Consider the following 16,100-nt stretch of genomic DNA (forward strand, 5'->3'; position numbering starts at 1 on the left):
CTTATTTTGTCAATTAGGAACATTCAGCACCCACCCGCTATCAAGGCAGCTGCCTATCATGTCATGCCCTACCTGCACAGGTGTGCTGGCTACTCAAATGATCCAATTAAGGAGGCCATTTAGTCAGCAGCAGCAGAAGTCCTGTGCCTGGACGCTCCAACAGCGGCCAGACACAAGCAGAAGCAGCAGCAGCACCACCTTTTGTTTTTTGGCTGCAGCAGCAGCAGCAGCAAGGCCCACAGGGCTGGCTAGCTGGCTAGCCAGCAAGCAGGTAGCAATGAAAGTAGGAATCTTTCTTTTTAACCCTGTAAGGGGGTGGTGCACTGTACCCGAAGATACTGCCATATCGGGTCAATGCATAGGGCGACGGAAGCAAGCTTCGAAATCGGCCCCCGTTCTCAAAAATCCATTTAATATATGGTCCCCAGATAGGGGACGTATCAGATATTAAACTGATAAGAACAGATACTACACTTGATCTTAGCCAAAAGGCCGAGAAGCGATAACCGTGAAAGGGGCGGGCCCAACAAGGTCCCCTTCATGGGCACTATCACTGCTTGCTGTCAGGGAGGCTGCCAGACAATTTTCCATGCACACTCTGGGCTGGGGGGCAGTCAACCACCAGTACACACAGCAGAACCTAAACCCATACCATTATTGCTAAGCAGCAAGACAGGGGCCCATTGCACTCCCACGGGGCCTTTTTAAATGCAATCCATAACCCGGATTTGCCAGGAACCCTTCTTACTCCTCCTACTTGCATGTGACACTGGGCTTAGGATCTGCATAGGAAACACACACACAAGCACACACCTACCTTTGTTGCCTGCAGATGCCTCCTTGGCTGTCCCCAAACGGTATCAAACCAACACCCACGGGAAGCTGTAAGCATAGAGGACATGCCTGCACCCCATTGGACTTACCTGTGTGGGTTAAACCCGGGTTATTTGACAACCTATGGCGGTGATGGTTCTGCTCAGGCAGAGCAGTGCTGATGCTCCTCATAAAGCTGTCGCTGCTGTGAAGGTTCTAGGTGACATCACAAATCCCTATGGTTACATACACAACAAAGCTGGGTTGTTGTTGTTTACACTCTGCAAGGCCTGTGGAAGTGAGTGACATCATAGCACTGTAGTTCTGAGGGTTCTAGATGGATGCAACAATCTCCTGTTGCTTCTATGAAGGCCATAATAGACGACATCACCAAACAGCTCCATAGTCACATACACAGCAAAGGAGAGATGTTGTTTACACCTAGTGATGTCAGTGGTATTGAGTGACATCACAGCACAGTGCTAAGGCTCCTGGGCCTGGACACAGCAGCGGCTGCAATATCTCAACGGAGAATACGTTTATATATATGTGTGTGTGTGCGCGTATATATATATATATATATATATATATATATATATATTCTCCGCCGAAATCACTTTTAAACCCATTTCCACCTTTTTTTCCCTTCTCTTCCTCTTACTTTTTTTTCACGTTTTTTTACGTTTTTCTCCTTTTCGCCTCTTTTCTGGGCGTATTATTCTTCTTTTTCTTCTTTTTTTTCGTCTAATGCATACCCCATCAGTGCAGCAATGCTTATTCAATACCGCCAGCAGATGGAGACACTGGGGGATAATTTTCTAAGGATTTATACTGATTTTTCCTGTCTGAATTTGTCGCACAGAAAGTTGCAGGCCAAATATGTGTGACATTTCTGCGACTTTAGCTTCTAGAGCATTTTTACAACATTATACATAGGTGCTGAATACATAAAAAGCGACTGTTCAGCGACAGACAAGTCGCATCGGCTGAAAGTAGGCCAGAATGTCAGTCCATGTTGGAGCAGGTTTAGATACAGTCTAAAGCATAGATCTCAAAGTCTGTGCACAGAATTTAGCAAGGGCCTCGCACCTTCTGATGCATCAGGTAGGTGCACAATAGCATAGCCTAACCCTCTGTACTTTGGTCTATATTGATGCGGGACATAGACAGCCAGCTGATGACCAATCCATTAGTGCAATGGATGGCTGGAAGCATTTGTCTTTGCCTTTGCAATACCACAGAAGCAATGCATGGTCAATGTACAGCAATGACACACCTGTGTGAACAGCCAGGAGACCCCCCCCCCCCATGTTATGTTACATAGTTACATAGTTAGTACGGTCGAAAAAAGACATATGTCCATCAAGTTCAACCAGGGAATTAAGGGGTAGGGGTGTGGCGCGATATTGGGGAAGGGATGAGATTTTATATTTCTTCATAAGCATTAATCTTATTTTGTCAATTAGGAACATTCAGCACCCACCCGCTATCAAGGCAGCTGCCTATCATGTCATGCCCTACCTGCACAGGTGTGCTGGCTACTCAAATGATCCAATTAAGGAGGCCATTTAGTCAGCAGCAGCAGAAGTCCTGTGCCTGGACGCTCCAACAGCGGCCAGACACAAGCAGAAGCAGAAGCAGCAGCAGCACCACCTTTTGTTTTTTGGCTGCAGCAGCAGCAGCAGCAAGGCCCACAGGGCTGGCTAGCTGGCTAGCCAGCAAGCAGGTAGCAATGAAAGTAGGAATCTTTCTTTTTAACCCTGTAAGGGGGTGGTGCACTGTACCCGAAGATACTGCCATATCGGGTCAATGCATAGGGCGACGGAAGCAAGCTTCGAAATCGGCCCCCGTTCTCAAAAATCCATTTAATATATGGTCCCCAGATAGGGGACGTATCAGATATTAAACTGATAAGAACAGATACTACACTTGATCTTAGCCAAAAGGCCGAGAAGCGATAACCGTGAAAGGGGCGGGCCCAACAAGGTCCCCTTCATGGGCACTATCACTGCTTGCTGTCAGGGAGGCTGCCAGACAATTTTCCATGCACACTCTGGGCTGGGGGGCAGTCAACCACCAGTACACACAGCAGAACCTAAACCCATACCATTATTGCTAAGCAGCAAGACAGGGGCCCATTGCACTCCCACGGGGCCTTTTTAAATGCAATCCATAACCCGGATTTGCCAGGAACCCTTCTTACTCCTCCTACTTGCATGTGACACTGGGCTTAGGATCTGCATAGGAAACACACACACAAGCACACACCTACCTTTGTTGCCTGCAGATGCCTCCTTGGCTGTCCCCAAACGGTATCAAACCAACACCCACGGGAAGCTGTAAGCATAGAGGACATGCCTGCACCCCATTGGACTTACCTGTGTGGGTTAAACCCGGGTTATTTGACAACCTATGGCGGTGATGGTTCTGCTCAGGCAGAGCAGTGCTGATGCTCCTCATAAAGCTGTCGCTGCTGTGAAGGTTCTAGGTGACATCACAAATCCCTATGGTTACATACACAACAAAGCTGGGTTGTTGTTGTTTACACTCTGCAAGGCCTGTGGAAGTGAGTGACATCATAGCACTGTAGTTCTGAGGGTTCTAGATGGATGCAACAATCTCCTGTTGCTTCTATGAAGGCCATAATAGACGACATCACCAAACAGCTCCATAGTCACATACACAGCAAAGGAGAGATGTTGTTTACACCTAGTGATGTCAGTGGTATTGAGTGACATCACAGCACAGTGCTAAGGCTCCTGGGCCTGGACACAGCAGCGGCTGCAATATCTCAACGGAGAATACGTTTATATATATGTGTGTGTGTGCGCGTATATATATATATATATATATATATATATATATATATATATATATTTCTCCGCCGAAATCACTTTTAAACCCATTTCCACCTTTTTTTCCCTTCTCTTCCTCTTACTTTTTTTTCACGTTTTTTTACGTTTTTCTCCTTTTCGCCTCTTTTCTGGGCGTATTATTCTTCTTTTTCTTCTTTTTTTTCGTCTAATGCATACCCCATCAGTGCAGCAATGCTTATTCAATACCGCCAGCAGATGGAGACACTGGGGGATAATTTTCTAAGGATTTATACTGATTTTTCCTGTCTGAATTTGTCGCACAGAAAGTTGCAGGCCAAATATGTGTGACATTTCTGCGACTTTAGCTTCTAGAGCATTTTTAAAACATTATACATAGGTGCTGAATACATAAAAAGCGACTGTTCAGCGACAGACAAGTCGCATCGGCTGAAAGTAGGCCAGAATGTCAGTCCATGTTGGAGCAGGTTTAGATACAGTCTAAAGCATAGATCTCAAAGTCTGTGCACAGAATTTAGCAAGGGCCTCGCACCTTCTGATGCATCAGGTAGGTGCACAATAGCATAGCCTAACCCTCTGTACTTTGGTCTATATTGATGCGGGACATAGACAGCCAGCTGATGACCAATCCATTAGTGCAATGGATGGCTGGAAGCATTTGTCTTTGCCTTTGCAATACCACAGAAGCAATGCATGGTCAATGTACAGCAATGACACACCTGTGTGAACAGCCAGGAGACCCCCCCCCCCCATGTTATGTTACATAGTTACATAGTTAGTACGGTCGAAAAAAGACATATGTCCATCAAGTTCAACCAGGGAATTAAGGGGTAGGGGTGTGGCGCGATATTGGGGAAGGGATGAGATTTTATATTTCTTCATAAGCATTAATCTTATTTTGTCAATTAGGAACATTCAGCACCCACCCGCTATCAAGGCAGCTGCCTATCATGTCATGCCCTACCTGCACAGGTGTGCTGGCTACTCAAATGATCCAATTAAGGAGGCCATTTAGTCAGCAGCAGCAGAAGTCCTGTGCCTGGACGCTCCAACAGCGGCCAGACACAAGCAGAAGCAGAAGCAGCAGCAGCACCACCTTTTGTTTTTTGGCTGCAGCAGCAGCAGCAGCAAGGCCCACAGGGCTGGCTAGCTGGCTAGCCAGCAAGCAGGTAGCAATGAAAGTAGGAATCTTTCTTTTTAACCCTGTAAGGGGGTGGTGCACTGTACCCGAAGATACTGCCATATCGGGTCAATGCATAGGGCGACGGAAGCAAGCTTCGAAATCGGCCCCCGTTCTCAAAAATCCATTTAATATATGGTCCCCAGATAGGGGACGTATCAGATATTAAACTGATAAGAACAGATACTACACTTGATCTTAGCCAAAAGGCCGAGAAGCGATAACCGTGAAAGGGGCGGGCCCAACAAGGTCCCCTTCATGGGCACTATCACTGCTTGCTGTCAGGGAGGCTGCCAGACAATTTTCCATGCACACTCTGGGCTGGGGGGCAGTCAACCACCAGTACACACAGCAGAACCTAAACCCATACCATTATTGCTAAGCAGCAAGACAGGGGCCCATTGCACTCCCACGGGGCCTTTTTAAATGCAATCCATAACCCGGATTTGCCAGGAACCCTTCTTACTCCTCCTACTTGCATGTGACACTGGGCTTAGGATCTGCATAGGAAACACACACACAAGCACACACCTACCTTTGTTGCCTGCAGATGCCTCCTTGGCTGTCCCCAAACGGTATCAAACCAACACCCACGGGAAGCTGTAAGCATAGAGGACATGCCTGCACCCCATTGGACTTACCTGTGTGGGTTAAACCCGGGTTATTTGACAACCTATGGCGGTGATGGTTCTGCTCAGGCAGAGCAGTGCTGATGCTCCTCATAAAGCTGTCGCTGCTGTGAAGGTTCTAGGTGACATCACAAATCCCTATGGTTACATACACAACAAAGCTGGGTTGTTGTTGTTTACACTCTGCAAGGCCTGTGGAAGTGAGTGACATCATAGCACTGTAGTTCTGAGGGTTCTAGATGGATGCAACAATCTCCTGTTGCTTCTATGAAGGCCATAATAGACGACATCACCAAACAGCTCCATAGTCACATACACAGCAAAGGAGAGATGTTGTTTACACCTAGTGATGTCAGTGGTATTGAGTGACATCACAGCACAGTGCTAAGGCTCCTGGGCCTGGACACAGCAGCGGCTGCAATATCTCAACGGAGAATACGTTTATATATATGTGTGTGTGTGCGCGTATATATATATATATATATATATATATATATATATATATATATATATATATTCTCCGCCGAAATCACTTTTAAACCCATTTCCACCTTTTTTTCCCTTCTCTTCCTCTTACTTTTTTTTCACGTTTTTTTACGTTTTTCTCCTTTTCGCCTCTTTTCTGGGCGTATTATTCTTCTTTTTCTTCTTTTTTTTCGTCTAATGCATACCCCATCAGTGCAGCAATGCTTATTCAATACCGCCAGCAGATGGAGACACTGGGGGATAATTTTCTAAGGATTTATACTGATTTTTCCTGTCTGAATTTGTCGCACAGAAAGTTGCAGGCCAAATATGTGTGACATTTCTGCGACTTTAGCTTCTAGAGCATTTTTACAACATTATACATAGGTGCTGAATACATAAAAAGCGACTGTTCAGCGACAGACAAGTCGCATCGGCTGAAAGTAGGCCAGAATGTCAGTCCATGTTGGAGCAGGTTTAGATACAGTCTAAAGCATAGATCTCAAAGTCTGTGCACAGAATTTAGCAAGGGCCTCGCACCTTCTGATGCATCAGGTAGGTGCACAATAGCATAGCCTAACCCTCTGTACTTTGGTCTATATTGATGCGGGACATAGACAGCCAGCTGATGACCAATCCATTAGTGCAATGGATGGCTGGAAGCATTTGTCTTTGCCTTTGCAATACCACAGAAGCAATGCATGGTCAATGTACAGCAATGACACACCTGTGTGAACAGCCAGGAGACCCCCCCCCCCCATGTTATGTTACATAGTTACATAGTTAGTACGGTCGAAAAAAGACATATGTCCATCAAGTTCAACCAGGGAATTAAGGGGTAGGGGTGTGGCGCGATATTGGGGAAGGGATGAGATTTTATATTTCTTCATAAGCATTAATCTTATTTTGTCAATTAGGAACATTCAGCACCCACCCGCTATCAAGGCAGCTGCCTATCATGTCATGCCCTACCTGCACAGGTGTGCTGGCTACTCAAATGATCCAATTAAGGAGGCCATTTAGTCAGCAGCAGCAGAAGTCCTGTGCCTGGACGCTCCAACAGCGGCCAGACACAAGCAGAAGCAGAAGCAGCAGCAGCACCACCTTTTGTTTTTTGGCTGCAGCAGCAGCAGCAGCAAGGCCCACAGGGCTGGCTAGCTGGCTAGCTAGCCAGCAAGCAGGTAGCAATGAAAGTAGGAATCTTTCTTTTTAACCCTGTAAGGGGGTGGTGCACTGTACCCGAAGATACTGCCATATCGGGTCAATGCATAGGGCGACGGAAGCAAGCTTCGAAATCGGCCCCCGTTCTCAAAAATCCATTTAATATATGGTCCCCAGATAGGGGACGTATCAGATATTAAACTGATAAGAACAGATACTACACTTGATCTTAGCCAAAAGGCCGAGAAGCGATAACCGTGAAAGGGGCGGGCCCAACAAGGTCCCCTTCATGGGCACTATCACTGCTTGCTGTCAGGGAGGCTGCCAGACAATTTTCCATGCACACTCTGGGCTGGGGGGCAGTCAACCACCAGTACACACAGCAGAACCTAAACCCATACCATTATTGCTAAGCAGCAAGACAGGGGCCCATTGCACTCCCACGGGGCCTTTTTAAATGCAATCCATAACCCGGATTTGCCAGGAACCCTTCTTACTCCTCCTACTTGCATGTGACACTGGGCTTAGGATCTGCATAGGAAACACACACACAAGCACACACCTACCTTTGTTGCCTGCAGATGCCTCCTTGGCTGTCCCCAAACGGTATCAAACCAACACCCACGGGAAGCTGTAAGCATAGAGGACATGCCTGCACCCCATTGGACTTACCTGTGTGGGTTAAACCCGGGTTATTTGACAACCTATGGCGGTGATGGTTCTGCTCAGGCAGAGCAGTGCTGATGCTCCTCATAAAGCTGTCGCTGCTGTGAAGGTTCTAGGTGACATCACAAATCCCTATGGTTACATACACAACAAAGCTGGGTTGTTGTTGTTTACACTCTGCAAGGCCTGTGGAAGTGAGTGACATCATAGCACTGTAGTTCTGAGGGTTCTAGATGGATGCAACAATCTCCTGTTGCTTCTATGAAGGCCATAATAGACGACATCACCAAACAGCTCCATAGTCACATACACAGCAAAGGAGAGATGTTGTTTACACCTAGTGATGTCAGTGGTATTGAGTGACATCACAGCACAGTGCTAAGGCTCCTGGGCCTGGACACAGCAGCGGCTGCAATATCTCAACGGAGAATACGTTTATATATATGTGTGTGTGTGCGCGTATATATATATATATATATATATATATATATATATATATATATATATTCTCCGCCGAAATCACTTTTAAACCCATTTCCACCTTTTTTTCCCTTCTCTTCCTCTTACTTTTTTTTCACGTTTTTTTACGTTTTTCTCCTTTTCGCCTCTTTTCTGGGCGTATTATTCTTCTTTTTCTTCTTTTTTTTCGTCTAATGCATACCCCATCAGTGCAGCAATGCTTATTCAATACCGCCAGCAGATGGAGACACTGGGGGATAATTTTCTAAGGATTTATACTGATTTTTCCTGTCTGAATTTGTCGCACAGAAAGTTGCAGGCCAAATATGTGTGACATTTCTGCGACTTTAGCTTCTAGAGCATTTTTACAACATTATACATAGGTGCTGAATACATAAAAAGCGACTGTTCAGCGACAGACAAGTCGCATCGGCTGAAAGTAGGCCAGAATGTCAGTCCATGTTGGAGCAGGTTTAGATACAGTCTAAAGCATAGATCTCAAAGTCTGTGCACAGAATTTAGCAAGGGCCTCGCACCTTCTGATGCATCAGGTAGGTGCACAATAGCATAGCCTAACCCTCTGTACTTTGGTCTATATTGATGCGGGACATAGACAGCCAGCTGATGACCAATCCATTAGTGCAATGGATGGCTGGAAGCATTTGTCTTTGCCTTTGCAATACCACAGAAGCAATGCATGGTCAATGTACAGCAATGACACACCTGTGTGAACAGCCAGGAGACCCCCCCCCCCATGTTATGTTACATAGTTACATAGTTAGTACGGTCGAAAAAAGACATATGTCCATCAAGTTCAACCAGGGAATTAAGGGGTAGGGGTGTGGCGCGATATTGGGGAAGGGATGAGATTTTATATTTCTTCATAAGCATTAATCTTATTTTGTCAATTAGGAACATTCAGCACCCACCCGCTATCAAGGCAGCTGCCTATCATGTCATGCCCTACCTGCACAGGTGTGCTGGCTACTCAAATGATCCAATTAAGGAGGCCATTTAGTCAGCAGCAGCAGAAGTCCTGTGCCTGGACGCTCCAACAGCGGCCAGACACAAGCAGAAGCAGAAGCAGCAGCAGCACCACCTTTTGTTTTTTGGCTGCAGCAGCAGCAGCAGCAAGGCCCACAGGGCTGGCTAGCTGGCTAGCCAGCAAGCAGGTAGCAATGAAAGTAGGAATCTTTCTTTTTAACCCTGTAAGGGGGTGGTGCACTGTACCCGAAGATACTGCCATATCGGGTCAATGCATAGGGCGACGGAAGCAAGCTTCGAAATCGGCCCCCGTTCTCAAAAATCCATTTAATATATGGTCCCCAGATAGGGGACGTATCAGATATTAAACTGATAAGAACAGATACTACACTTGATCTTAGCCAAAAGGCCGAGAAGCGATAACCGTGAAAGGGGCGGGCCCAACAAGGTCCCCTTCATGGGCACTATCACTGCTTGCTGTCAGGGAGGCTGCCAGACAATTTTCCATGCACACTCTGGGCTGGGGGGCAGTCAACCACCAGTACACACAGCAGAACCTAAACCCATACCATTATTGCTAAGCAGCAAGACAGGGGCCCATTGCACTCCCACGGGGCCTTTTTAAATGCAATCCATAACCCGGATTTGCCAGGAACCCTTCTTACTCCTCCTACTTGCATGTGACACTGGGCTTAGGATCTGCATAGGAAACACACACACAAGCACACACCTACCTTTGTTGCCTGCAGATGCCTCCTTGGCTGTCCCCAAACGGTATCAAACCAACACCCACGGGAAGCTGTAAGCATAGAGGACATGCCTGCACCCCATTGGACTTACCTGTGTGGGTTAAACCCGGGTTATTTGACAACCTATGGCGGTGATGGTTCTGCTCAGGCAGAGCAGTGCTGATGCTCCTCATAAAGCTGTCGCTGCTGTGAAGGTTCTAGGTGACATCACAAATCCCTATGGTTACATACACAACAAAGCTGGGTTGTTGTTGTTTACACTCTGCAAGGCCTGTGGAAGTGAGTGACATCATAGCACTGTAGTTCTGAGGGTTCTAGATGGATGCAACAATCTCCTGTTGCTTCTATGAAGGCCATAATAGACGACATCACCAAACAGCTCCATAGTCACATACACAGCAAAGGAGAGATGTTGTTTACACCTAGTGATGTCAGTGGTATTGAGTGACATCACAGCACAGTGCTAAGGCTCCTGGGCCTGGACACAGCAGCGGCTGCAATATCTCAACGGAGAATACGTTTATATATATGTGTGTGTGTGCGCGTATATATATATATATATATATATATATATATATATTTCTCCGCCGAAATCACTTTTAAACCCATTTCCACCTTTTTTTCCCTTCTCTTCCTCTTACTTTTTTTTCACGTTTTTTTACGTTTTTCTCCTTTTCGCCTCTTTTCTGGGCGTATTATTCTTCTTTTTCTTCTTTTTTTTCGTCTAATGCATACCCCATCAGTGCAGCAATGCTTATTCAATACCGCCAGCAGATGGAGACACTGGGGGATAATTTTCTAAGGATTTATACTGATTTTTCCTGTCTGAATTTGTCGCACAGAAAGTTGCAGGCCAAATATGTGTGACATTTCTGCGACTTTAGCTTCTAGAGCATTTTTACAACATTATACATAGGTGCTGAATACATAAAAAGCGACTGTTCAGCGACAGACAAGTCGCATCGGCTGAAAGTAGGCCAGAATGTCAGTCCATGTTGGAGCAGGTTTAGATACAGTCTAAAGCATAGATCTCAAAGTCTGTGCACAGAATTTAGCAAGGGCCTCGCACCTTCTGATGCATCAGGTAGGTGCACAATAGCATAGCCTAACCCTCTGTACTTTGGTCTATATTGATGCGGGACATAGACAGCCAGCTGATGACCAATCCATTAGTGCAATGGATGGCTGGAAGCATTTGTCTTTGCCTTTGCAATACCACAGAAGCAATGCATGGTCAATGTACAGCAATGACACACCTGTGTGAACAGCCAGGAGACCCCCCCCCCCCCCCCCATGTTATGTTACATAGTTACATAGTTAGTACGGTCGAAAAAAGACATATGTCCATCAAGTTCAACCAGGGAATTAAGGGGTAGGGGTGTGGCGCGATATTGGGGAAGGGATGAGATTTTATATTTCTTCATAAGCATTAATCTTATTTTGTCAATTAGGAACATTCAGCACCCACCCGCTATCAAGGCAGCTGCCTATCATGTCATGCCCTACCTGCACAGGTGTGCTGGCTACTCAAATGATCCAATTAAGGAGGCCATTTAGTCAGCAGCAGCAGAAGTCCTGTGCCTGGACGCTCCAACAGCGGCCAGACACAAGCAGAAGCAGAAGCAGCAGCAGCACCACCTTTTGTTTTTTGGCTGCAGCAGCAGCAGCAGCAGCAGCAGCAAGGCCCACAGGGCTGGCTAGCTGGCTAGCCAGCAAGCAGGTAGCAATGAAAGTAGGAATCTTTCTTTTTAACCCTGTAAGGGGGTGGTGCACTGTACCCGAAGATACTGCCATATCGGGTCAATGCATAGGGCGACGGAAGCAAGCTTCGAAATCGGCCCCCGTTCTCAAAAATCCATTTAATATATGGTCCCCAGATAGGGGACGTATCAGATATTAAACTGATAAGAACAGATACTACACTTGATCTTAGCCAAAAGGCCGAGAAGCGATAACCGTGAAAGGGGCGGGCCCAACAAGGTCCCCTTCATGGGCACTATCACTGCTTGCTGTCAGGGAGGCTGCCAGACAATTTTCCATGCACACTCTGGGCTGGGGGGCAGTCAACCACCAGTACACACAGCAGAACCTAAACCCATACCATTATTGCTAAGCAGCAAGACAGGGGCCCATTGCACTCCCACGGGGCCTTTTTAAATGCAATCCATAACCCGGATTTGCCAGGAACCCTTCTTACTCCTCCTACTTGCATGTGACACTGGGCTTAGGATCTGCATAGGAAACACACACACAAGCACACACCTACCTTTGTTGCCTGCAGATGCCTCCTTGGCTGTCCCCAAACGGTATCAAACCAACACCCACGGGAAGCTGTAAGCATAGAGGACATGCCTGCACCCCATTGGACTTACCTGTGTGGGTTAAACCCGGGTTATTTGACAACCTATGGCGGTGATGGTTCTGCTCAGGCAGAGCAGTGCTGATGCTCCTCATAAAGCTGTCGCTGCTGTGAAGGTTCTAGGTGACATCACAAATCCCTATGGTTACATACACAACAAAGCTGGGTTGTTGTTGTTTACACTCTGCAAGGCCTGTGGAAGTGAGTGACATCATAGCACTGTAGTTCTGAGGGTTCTAGATGGATGCAACAATCTCCTGTTGCTTCTATGAAGGCCATAATAGACGACATCACCAAACAGCTCCATAGTCACATACACAGCAAAGGAGAGATGTTGTTTACACCTAGTGATGTCAGTGGTATTGAGTGACATCACAGCACAGTGCTAAGGCTCCTGGGCCTGGACACAGCAGCGGCTGCAATATCTCAACGGAGAATACGTTTATATATATGTGTGTGTGTGCGCGTATATATATATATATATATATATATATATATATATATTTCTCCGCCGAAATCACTTTTAAACCCATTTCCACCTTTTTTTCCCTTCTCTTCCTCTTACTTTTTTTTCACGTTTTTTTACGTTTTTCTCCTTTTCGCCTCTTTTCTGGGCGTATTATTCTTCTTTTTCTTCTTTTTTTTCGTCTAATGCATACCCCATCAGTGCAGCAATGCTTATTCAATACCGCCAGCAGATGGAGACACTGGGGGATAATTTTCTAAGGATTTATACTGATTTTTCCTGTCTGAATTTGTCGCACAGAAAGTTGCAGGCCAAATATGTGTGACATTTCTGCGACTTTAGCTTCTAGAGCATTTTTACAACATTATACATAGGTGCTGAATACATAAAAAGCGACTGTTCAGCGACAGACAAGTCGCATCGGCTGAAAGTAGGCCAGAATGTCAGTCCATGTTGGAGCAGGTTTAGATACAGTCTAAAGCATAGATCTCAAAGTCTGTGCACAGAATTTAGCAAGGGCCTCGCACTTTCTGATGCATCAGGTAGGTGCACAATAGCATAGCCTAACCCTCTGTACTTTGGTCTATATTGATGCGGGACATAGACAGCCAGCTGATGACCAATCCATTAGTGCAATGGATGGCTGGAAGCATTTGTCTTTGCCTTTGCAATACCACAGAAGCAATGCATGGTCAATGTACAGCAATGACACACCTGTGTGAACAGCCAGGAGACCCCCCCCCCCCCCATGTTATGTTACATAGTTACATAGTTAGTACGGTCGAAAAAAGACATATGTCCATCAAGTTCAACCAGGGAATTAAGGGGTAGGGGTGTGGCGCGATATTGGGGAAGGGATGAGATTTTATATTTCTTCATAAGCATTAATCTTATTTTGTCAATTAGGAACATTCAGCACCCACCCGCTATCAAGGCAGCTGCCTATCATGTCATGCCCTACCTGCACAGGTGTGCTGGCTACTCAAATGATCCAATTAAGGAGGCCATTTAGTCAGCAGCAGCAGAAGTCCTGTGCCTGGACGCTCCAACAGCGGCCAGACACAAGCAGAAGCAGAAGCAGCAGCAGCACCACCTTTTGTTTTTTGGCTGCAGCAGCAGCAGCAGCAAGGCCCACAGGGCTGGCTAGCTGGCTAGCTAGCCAGCAAGCAGGTAGCAATGAAAGTAGGAATCTTTCTTTTTAACCCTGTAAGGGGGTGGTGCACTGTACCCGAAGATACTGCCATATCGGGTCAATGCATAGGGCGACGGAAGCAAGCTTCGAAATCGGCCCCCGTTCTCAAAAATCCATTTAATATATGGTCCCCAGATAGGGGACGTATCAGATATTAAACTGATAAGAACAGATACTACACTTGATCTTAGCCAAAAGGCCGAGAAGCGATAACCGTGAAAGGGGCGGGCCCAACAAGGTCCCCTTCATGGGCACTATCACTGCTTGCTGTCAGGGAGGCTGCCAGACAATTTTCCATGCACACTCTGGGCTGGGGGGCAGTCAACCACCAGTACACACAGCAGAACCTAAACCCATACCATTATTGCTAAGCAGCAAGACAGGGGCCCATTGCACTCCCACGGGGCCTTTTTAAATGCAATCCATAACCCGGATTTGCCAGGAACCCTTCTTACTCCTCCTACTTGCATGTGACACTGGGCTTAGGATCTGCATAGGAAACACACACACAAGCACACACCTACCTTTGTTGCCTGCAGATGCCTCCTTGGCTGTCCCCAAACGGTATCAAACCAACACCCACGGGAAGCTGTAAGCATAGAGGACATGCCTGCACCCCATTGGACTTACCTGTGTGGGTTAAACCCGGGTTATTTGACAACCTATGGCGGTGATGGTTCTGCTCAGGCAGAGCAGTGCTGATGCTCCTCATAAAGCTGTCGCTGCTGTGAAGGTTCTAGGTGACATCACAAATCCCTATGGTTACATACACAACAAAGCTGGGTTGTTGTTGTTTACACTCTGCAAGGCCTGTGGAAGTGAGTGACATCATAGCACTGTAGTTCTGAGGGTTCTAGATGGATGCAACAATCTCCTGTTGCTTCTATGAAGGCCATAATAGACGACATCACCAAACAGCTCCATAGTCACATACACAGCAAAGGAGAGATGTTGTTTACACCTAGTGATGTCAGTGGTATTGAGTGACATCACAGCACAGTGCTAAGGCTCCTGGGCCTGGACACAGCAGCGGCTGCAATATCTCAACGGAGAATACGTTTATATATATGTGTGTGTGTGCGCGTATATATATATATATATATATATATATATATATATATATATATATTTCTCCGCCGAAATCACTTTTAAACCCATTTCCACCTTTTTTTCCCTTCTCTTCCTCTTACTTTTTTTTCACGTTTTTTTACGTTTTTCTCCTTTTCGCCTCTTTTCTGGGCGTATTATTCTTCTTTTTCTTCTTTTTTTTCGTCTAATGCATACCCCATCAGTGCAGCAATGCTTATTCAATACCGCCAGCAGATGGAGACACTGGGGGATAATTTTCTAAGGATTTATACTGATTTTTCCTGTCTGAATTTGTCGCACAGAAAGTTGCAGGCCAAATATGTGTGACATTTCTGCGACTTTAGCTTCTAGAGCATTTTTACAACATTATACATAGGTGCTGAATACATAAAAAGCGACTGTTCAGCGACAGACAAGTCGCATCGGCTGAAAGTAGGCCAGAATGTCAGTCCATGTTGGAGCAGGTTTAGATACAGTCTAAAGCATAGATCTCAAAGTCTGTGCACAGAATTTAGCAAGGGCCTCGCACCTTCTGATGCATCAGGTAGGTGCACAATAGCATAGCCTAACCCTCTGTACTTTGGTCTATATTGATGCGGGACATAGACAGCCAGCTGATGACCAATCCATTAGTGCAATGGATGGCTGGAAGCATTTGTCTTTGCCTTTGCAATACCACAGAAGCAATGCATGGTCAATGTACAGCAATGACACACCTGTGTGAACAGCCAGGAGACCCCCCCCCCCATGTTATGTTACATAGTTACATAGTTAGTACGGTCGAAAAAAGACATATGTCCATCAAGTTCAACCAGGGAATTAAGGGGTAGGGGTGTGGCGCGATATTGGGGAAGGGATGAGATTTTATATTTCTTCATAAGCATTAATCTTATTTTGTCAATTAGGAACATTCAGCACCCACCCGCTATCAAGGCAGCTGCCTATCATGTCATGCCCTACCTGCACAGGTGTGCTGGCTACTCAAATGATCCAATTAAGGAGGCCATTTAGTCAGCAGCAGCAGAAGTCCTGTGCCTGGACGCTCCAACAGTGG

The 16,100-nt window shown here is 46.2% G+C and overlaps 7 non-coding genes across 7 annotated transcripts; all 7 read right to left on the bottom strand.

Moving 5' to 3' along the window:
* Positions 1-313: 313 nt before the first annotated feature.
* On the bottom strand, positions 314-504 carry LOC130342891 (U2 spliceosomal RNA). Its single transcript, XR_008882352.1, has one exon. It is a non-coding gene; the product is annotated as a U2 spliceosomal RNA (small nuclear RNA).
* Positions 505-2,581: 2,077 nt separating this feature from the next.
* LOC130342894 (U2 spliceosomal RNA) lies at positions 2,582-2,772 on the bottom strand. The gene has a single exon (XR_008882354.1). It is a non-coding gene; the product is annotated as a U2 spliceosomal RNA (small nuclear RNA).
* A 2,086-nt stretch (positions 2,773-4,858) lies between these two features.
* LOC130342895 (U2 spliceosomal RNA) lies at positions 4,859-5,049 on the bottom strand. The gene has a single exon (XR_008882355.1). It is a non-coding gene; the product is annotated as a U2 spliceosomal RNA (small nuclear RNA).
* A 2,095-nt stretch (positions 5,050-7,144) lies between these two features.
* LOC130342896 (U2 spliceosomal RNA) lies at positions 7,145-7,335 on the bottom strand. Its single transcript, XR_008882356.1, has one exon. It is a non-coding gene; the product is annotated as a U2 spliceosomal RNA (small nuclear RNA).
* A 2,086-nt stretch (positions 7,336-9,421) lies between these two features.
* LOC130342897 (U2 spliceosomal RNA) lies at positions 9,422-9,612 on the bottom strand. The gene has a single exon (XR_008882357.1). It is a non-coding gene; the product is annotated as a U2 spliceosomal RNA (small nuclear RNA).
* Positions 9,613-11,702: 2,090 nt separating this feature from the next.
* Positions 11,703-11,893, bottom strand: LOC130342898 (U2 spliceosomal RNA). The gene has a single exon (XR_008882358.1). It is a non-coding gene; the product is annotated as a U2 spliceosomal RNA (small nuclear RNA).
* Positions 11,894-13,977: 2,084 nt separating this feature from the next.
* On the bottom strand, positions 13,978-14,168 carry LOC130342899 (U2 spliceosomal RNA). The gene has a single exon (XR_008882359.1). It is a non-coding gene; the product is annotated as a U2 spliceosomal RNA (small nuclear RNA).
* Between the last annotated feature and the right edge of the window lie 1,932 nt (positions 14,169-16,100).

The sequence above is a fragment of the Hyla sarda genome, unplaced genomic scaffold, assembly GCF_029499605.1.
Source record: "Hyla sarda isolate aHylSar1 unplaced genomic scaffold, aHylSar1.hap1 scaffold_660, whole genome shotgun sequence".
Lineage (NCBI taxonomy): Eukaryota > Metazoa > Chordata > Amphibia > Anura > Hylidae > Hyla > Hyla sarda.